The sequence below is a fragment of the Barbatula barbatula genome, assembly GCF_947034865.1.
Source record: "Barbatula barbatula genome assembly, chromosome: 6".
Classification (NCBI taxonomy): Eukaryota; Metazoa; Chordata; class Actinopteri; order Cypriniformes; family Nemacheilidae; genus Barbatula; species Barbatula barbatula.
The window spans coordinates 11721928-11729950 of NC_136765.1; positions in this window are offsets into that span (position 1 = coordinate 11721928).

Sequence of the window (8023 nt, forward strand, 5' to 3'; positions counted from 1 at the left end):
TAAAGTGGGAGAGAGATATTACACTTCACCTTTAAAAACCATTAGCTACAGTGGTATGTCAGGTCTCGGGTCTAGCACTCCCTATGTTGTCTGTGTTTTCTTGTCTTTTTGTTTTCCTGGCACGTGATGTGTTTTCTGACAGCTCTCACGTGTCTGATCCTTGTGTGAGTTTCTTTATCCCGCTAGTTTCACTTCAGTTGTTAATTAGTTTATTCCCCTCACCTGGTATCTTCTCTCCCTCACCATTGCACACAGTGTTTTCCCATTTACTCATTAGTTCCGTTTCCTTTATATAATGTGTGTTTCCTCTTGCCTATTGTCAGACCTTTAGTGTTTTAGACCTAACCTTGTCTTGCTCCTTGTCTTGAGATATTTATTTCTTAGTTTTTGAGCTATCTGGACTTCCTAGTTTTTTACAGTGAATCCTGTTACTCACCTTGTCCCACCTTTAACTCCAGGTCCTAGCGCACTTCCGGGGTTTTTTGGGGTTCCTCTATCTTCTGTCCTCAGCGACCATTATCTCCTCTCCTGGCTGGATTATCCTTGTCTGCTGTGTTCTCTCGGAGACGTTTTATGCCCTGGTGTTCGCGGGTGCGTCAATTCCGGAGAATGCGACGGATCTTATGACAACGAACCTGACATCTATTGCTGCGCTACAAAACCACCGGAGAGAGTCGCTGGCTACAGACATCGACCTTTCTGGATTAATACACAGCAGAAGACTCTACAGAGACTTCTTGCTGAAATCAACGTGTGAATACTCACCGGGGAATACTTACTGGCTACAGACATCGACCTTTCTGGGTTAAGACACAGCGGAAGACTCTACAGAGACTTCTTGCTCAAATCAACGTGTGAATACTCACCAGGGAATACTTACTGGCTACTGACACCGACCTTTCTGGGTTAAAACACAGCGGAAGACTCTACAGAAGCTTCTTGCTCTAATCAACGTGTGAATACTCACCAGGGAATACTTACTGGCTACTGACACCGACCTTTCTGGATTAATACACAGCGGGGGATTCTACAGAGACTTCTTGCTCATTTCAGCGGGTGAAATTCCACCCTTGCGCTTTCTGCCTTGGATTCATTGGATTTTTATGTTTCTAGTTACTGGATTAGATTTCAGATCATTTTTGTGACTTTTGTTCCCGGGACTTTAATGACGGTAGCTCCGTCAGAGGTTTATGACTTTCTCTGCATGTAGTGCTATTTAATGCCAGTTGCAGTGTTTGTTGCTACAAACGCTCGGTTTTTTCCTGTATTAAATAAACCTGTCAAATCCTGCATCTGACTCCTGTAGTCGTCCTGACAGAAAGGTCTGACCAACAGATGGAGTCAGCAGGATCCGATCCTGTGCACTCAGCCATTGCACATCAGGGGGCACTGTTAGGCCAACAACACAATCGTCTCATTGCCACTGAACAGGATGTGGGTGAACTTAACAGACAGTTAACGCAACTGCGTACTCAACTCGAGAGCCTACAGCTTGATCCAGGAAGGCACTCGAGACATCCAGAGCCTCATGCCAACAACCCCCCGGTTTACAGTGGAGATCCTAATGCGTGTCGTGCCTTTCTCTCACAATGTGCTCTTGTTTTTGCTCTGCAACCCTGCCGGTATGCCACGGAGAATTCCAAGGTGGCCCACGTCATCACCCTGCTATCCGGGACTGCTCGGGATTGGGCGGTCGCAGTTTGGGAGGCCGGGACAGCTTTCTGTGCCAATTTTGAGGACTTTAGAGAGGAGATGATCAGATTGGAATGAGAGCGCCCTTAGGGCCCGTTTTTTGGAGGGGCTTGACCATATCATTGCCGACGAACTGGCCCCGCTCGATTTGCCAAGGGATTTGGATTCCCTCATTTCTCTCGCTGTTCGGGTCGAGAGCAGATTATCCCGCCGCCGTCAATGTCGGTCCTACCATCCCTTTGTGAATCAATTTCAGCCCCAGCCTCTGAGTCCTTCTACTCCAGTCCATGACAATCCTCCTGTGACGCCTGAACCCATGCAGTTGGGCCGCATGAAACTCACCTCACAACAGAAGCAGCTTCGTCTGTCCCAGGGCCTGTGTCTTTACTGCGGAAAGCCGGGTCATTTTGCCGTTCATTGTCCACTAAAAGCCAGAGCCCACCGTGAGACGGAGAGTCCGGGTGGGTGTGATAGGTTCCTCAAACTCTCCCCTTCTCCGTACATTGCTGTCCTGTCAAGTCCGGTTCCAGGGAGTCCAACACCAGGCTCAAGCTCTTCTAGACTCTGGAGCAGAGGGCAATTTCATCAGTGCCCAAACCGCCCAAGAGTGGGGAATCCCAGCCCTGCCCCTCAAGGAGCCCTTGGATGCCAGGTCGCTGGGGGACAGACCCCTTCCTCCTATTACTCACGTCACTCCTAGTGTAAGTCTTTCGATTTCAGGAAATCATCACGAGAGAATTGTGTTGTACATCCTCGATGCCCCTGGGAACCAGGTTGTTCTCGCCCATCCATGGCTTGTGCAACACAATCCTCACGTAGATTGGCAGTCTAGCTCTCTTCTAGCCTGGAGTCCTTCGTGTCATGTTTCTTTTCTTGGTCCCGCTTCTCCTCCTGTCTCTGTTTTTTGTCGCCCTCAGGTGCAACCTGCGATTTGACCGGAATCCCGGTGGAATACCACGATCTTGGGGAGGTTTTCAACAAGACCTGAGCCACTTCTCTTCCTCCGCATCGCCCCTACGATTGTGCCATAGATCTTCTCCCGGGCACTTCTCCGCCTAAGGGTCGTCTGTACTCCCTCTCTGGTCCAGAGAGAGAGGCCATGGACAAGTACATTCAGGAGTCCCTTTCGACTGGTCTTATTACCCCCTCTTCTTCCCCGGCGGGCGCAGGTTTCTTCTTTGTTGGCAAGAAGGACGGCTCCCTCCTTCCTTGTATTGATTATCGAGGTTTGAATGACATTACTGTTAAGAACAGGTACCCTCTACCTCTCATGTCTTCTGCCTTCGAACTCTTACAGGGAGCCCAGGTCTTTACTAAGTTAGACCTCCGCAATGCCTATCATCTCGTCCGGATCAGGAAGGGTGATGAGTGGAAGACTGCGTTTAATACCCCTTCGGGACATTATGAGTATCGGGTGCTTCCTTTTGGTTTTACCAATGCTCCTGCGGTCTTCCAGGGCCTTGTCAATAACGTGTTGGGAGACATGATAAATAGATTTGTCTTTGTGTATCTGGATGATATTCTCATATTTTCCCCTTCTCTCCAGGTTCATACCCAGCACGTTAGGCGGGTTCTTCATCGCTTACTCATGAATCAGCTCTACGTCAAGGCGGAGAAGTGTGAATTCCACACAAAGTCTGTTACGTTCCTAGGTCATATTATTTCACCCAGCGGTATCCGGGCAGATCCAGCCAAGATAAGAGCTGTCGCCAAATGGCCCCCACCCGACTCTCGTAAGGCCCTCCAACGTTTCCTGGGTTTCGCCAACTTCTATCTGCGTTTCATCAGGAACTTCGGTCTTATCGCTGCACCCCTTACCGCATTAACCTCTACTAGAACGATCTTCAGGTGGAGTAAGGAGGCTCAGGCTGCTTTTGATTCATTGAAGCCCGTTTTGTCTCTGCACCTATTCTGTCTATTCCAGATCCTGAACTTCAATTTATTGTCGAGGTGGATGCATCAGATATCGGGGTCGGTGCAGTATTATCTCAGAGATCTCCCGTCGATGGGAAGGTGCATCCATGCGCCTTTTATTCTCACCGCCTCAGCCTTGCCGAACGTAACTATGACATCGGAAATCGAGAGTTGTTAGCGGTAAGATTGGCTCTGGGTGAGTGGCGTCACTGGCTGGAGGGTGCGGCGCTACCTGTCTTGGTCTGGACGGACCATAAGAATTTGGAATATATCCGTTCAGCCAAGAGATTATGTCCTCGTCAGGCCCGTTGGGCACTCTTTTTTGGCAGATTTAACTTCACCCTCTCGTACCGAACAAGGTTCTAAGAACTTCAAACCCGATGCACTCTCACGGCAATTCGAGACTCCAGAGAGGGAGGCTACCACTGAGACCATCCTTCTGAGGAGGATGGTAATCTGGGCTCTCTCTTGGGGTATCGAACGGCGAGTAGTGGTGGCCGGACGAGGGGTGCAAGTGCCAAGGGAGTGTCCAGAGGGTCTGCTGTTTGTCCCAGTGGCGCTGCGCTCCAAGGTCTTACAGTGGGGCCACTCATCCAGGTTGGTCTGTCATCCAGGAACTCAGAAGACGCAGGCCGCCATCCGCCCGCGTTTTTGGTGGCCGTCACTTGCTACCGATGTCATACAGTTTGTGTTGGCCTGTCCCACTTGCGCTCAATGCAAGACACCCAATCGTTCACCTGCTGGTCTTCTTCGTCCCTTGCCCATCCCTTCCCGTCCCTGGTCTCATATTGCCCTTGACTTCATCACAGGGCTACCCTCCTCCAATGGGAACACCGTGGTTCTCACGGTGGTGGACCGATTTTCCAAGGCGGCTCATTTTATCCCCCTTCCCAAGCTCCCGTCTTCCCGTGAGACCGCTCAACTGTTGGTAGATCACGTCTTCCGACTCCATGGTTTGCCGGTCGACGTGGTTTCTGATAGGGGTCCACAGTTCTCGGCTCGATTTTGGAAGGAGTTTTGTAGACAGATCGGGGCCTCTGCGAGTCTGTTTTCCGGTTTTCACCCCCAGACCAACGGGCAATGCGAGCGGGCCAACCAGGATCTTGCCAGAATGCTCCGCTGTCTGACATCCAACAGTCCGAGTTCCTGGTGCTCTCAACTCTCGTGGGTAGAATACGCCCACAACTCCCTTCCTTCAGCCGCGTCAGGTATGTCCCCTTTTTTGTGTTCCATGGGTTATGATCCACCTCTGTTTCCGTCACAGGAACCCGACGCTGCGGTCCCGTCTGCTCTGGCTTTCGTCCAGCGCTGTCGTCGCACCTGGAAGAGGGCCAGAGAGGTTCTGGTCCGAACCAAGGGACGGACCAAAGCAGCAGCCGATCGCCACCGGTCCTCTCCTCCTACCTATGTTTGTGGGCAGCGGGTATGGCTTTTCACCAAGGATTTGCCTCTCCGGGCGCCTTCTCGTAAGATGGCGCACAGATTCATTGGTCCGTTCCGCATCTCCAAGGTGGTTAATCCGGTGGCGGTCAGGCTCAGTCTTCCCCCTCCTTATGGTCGGGTCCACCCTGTCTTTCATGTTTCCAAGGTTAAACCTGTGTTCTCCTCCCCTCTTAATCCTGCCGGCAACCGCCCTACCCCCCCTCCCCCTCGTCTGGTGGAGGGGTCACCTGTCTACACGATCAGGAAGTTACTGGACGTCCGTCGCCGAGGCAGGGGCGTACAGTTCCTTGTGGACTGGGAGGGCTATAGCGCAGAGGAGAGAAGTTGGGTACCATCCCGGGACATCTTGGACCAAGCCCTGATCGTGGACTTCTACCGGAGTCGAGGTGAGCCTCCTCCTAGGGCGCCAGGGGGCGCTACTGGGGGGGGCTACTGTCAGGTCTCGGATCTAGCACTCCCTATGTTGTCTGTGTTTTCTTGTCTTTTTGTTTTCCTGGCACGTGATGTGTTTTCTGACAGCTCTCACGTGTCTGATCCTTGTGTGAGTTTCTTTATCCCGCTAGTTTCACTTCAGTTGTTAATTAGTTTATTCCCCTCACCTGGTATCTTCTCTCCCTCACCATTGCACACGGTGTTTTCCCATTTACTCATTAGTTCTGTTTCCTTTATATAATGTGTGTTTCCTCTTGCCTATTGTCAGACCTTTAGTGTTTTAGACCTAACCTTGTCTTGCTCCTTTTCTTGAGATATTTATTTCTTAGTTTTTGAGCTATCTGGACTTCCTAGTTTTTTACAGTGAATCCTGTTACTCACCTTGTCCCACCTTTAACTCCAGGTCCTAGCGCACTTCCGGGGTTTTTTGGGGTTCCTCTATCTACTGTCCTCAGCGACCATTATCTCCTCTCCAGGCTGGATTATCCTTGTCTGCTGTGTTCTCTCGGAGACGTTTTATGCCCTGGTGTTCGCGGGTGCGTCAATTCCGGAGAATGCGACGGATCTTATGACAACGAACCTGACATCTATTGCTGCGCTACAAAACCACCGGAGAGAGTCGCTGGCTACAGACATCGACCTTTCTGGATTAATACACAGCGGAAGACTCTACAGAGACTTCTTGCTCAAATCAACGTGTAAATACTCACCGGGGAATACTTACTGGCTACTGACACCGACCTTTCTGGGTTAAGACACAGCGGAAGACTCTACAGAAGCTTCTTGCTCTAATCAACGTGTGAATACTCACCGGGGAATACTTACTGGCTACTGACACCGACCTTTCTGGATTAATACACAGCGGGGGATTCTACAGAGACTTCTTGCTCATTTCAGCGGGTGAAATTCCACCCTTGCACTTTCTGCCTTGGATTCATTGGATTTTTCTGTTTCTAGTTACTGGATTAGATTTCAGATCATTTTTGTGACTTTTTGTCCGGGGACTTTAATGACTTAGTCGTCATGACAGGTGGACACACACCCTGAACAATAAAGCAAAGACGACGTAATAAAGTGCCAATAAAGGGATGTCTTTTCAACATCGAAAGATGCAAAAAATACGTCTTTTGGCCATATCTTTGGTCAGGGGGAAGTCCTAATTGTAATAACATTACCTTTTCAACACTTACTATGTGGCCTTTTTACTACTGATATTTTTTAAACTAATATCAGTCTAAGTAAATAAAACCCTGTGTACATGCCATGGTATATTTAATGCACTCCATGAGCTCGGTGCCAGTTTTATTGTTTCCACCAAACATTTAACGTATTCTTGGAAGATTTCTATTGTCCTAGGACTCGGACTTGACTCAGACTTGACTCGAATGAGCTGGTCTCGACTACAACACTGGCTCACTGTCCTGCCTGCTCATATCCCACATTCTCATCAGCTGACCAGGTCCTTGAAGTCTGATCTTGTGAGTTAGCCAACAAACACACACACGCAGTCACACACTGCTGGAGAATTCTGACCATTCACATGATTACAGACAGCATGACTGCCGAGCTGGTGTGCTTTGAAACAGCAGTACACAACAGACCAGTAAGAGGATTAGTGGAAAGTCAATGTAAAATACAGTAAAAATCTGAACACGGTCTACCTTTCATTTAGGAGGATATTCATCACAGTCATCAGATGATTAGTAAGAGTAAATTGTCATTGATTGTTTGTTGTGAAGGTGTGAAAGGTTTAGTCTGTCATCGTATTATTCACTTTATCAATGGGATTAACTAAACCAAGGCCAAAAAATGAAGTTCATAAAGATAACCTTAGATCACAAATCAATTCAAACTTTATTTCACAATGCCCTCACATTTATGGATGACTGGTTTCATAAACAACCTTTAACATCCGATAAACCTATCTGATTTAGAAACCGGAAGGTTTTCTTCTGTTTCTTAGATTTTACAAAAGTAAAATACTGCATATTTTTTGTCACTCTGAAGATAGTTGATTAATATTTTTTATTATTGTCAGGTTAGGTTAAGGTTTGGGGTAGGTGTAGGCATTTGCTAATTAATTTTATTGTGATTATATGGCGAGATATTGCACCACTTCCGGTGGTAGCTGTTTCCCTTATAGCAACAACCACTGAGGCACAAACAGGAAAACGTCTAGGTTACGTATGTAACCTCGGTTCCCTGATGGAGGGAACGAGACGTTGTGTCGAGACTGACAGAATGGGGTCTGACTTGAGAACCTATCGTCTCCGATTCTACTTTAAAAAAGGCCAATAAACTTTGCGACACTGACCGGCCTAGGCGAGTCACAAATGAGCGTCCTCGCGTATTGTAACCATCCAGTGGTGTAGTAAGACATCAATTCGTGTGAGCACGACGAGAGGTTCTTACTACCGGCCGCACAGGCGGTGGCCTTGCTACACTAGAGGCGAGTAGGCCGCCCGACACCTTAAGGAACACTGGGAAGCGCTACCACCTCGCCTGCGCGGGGGGCGCTACGAGGACCACATCTACCGAACGG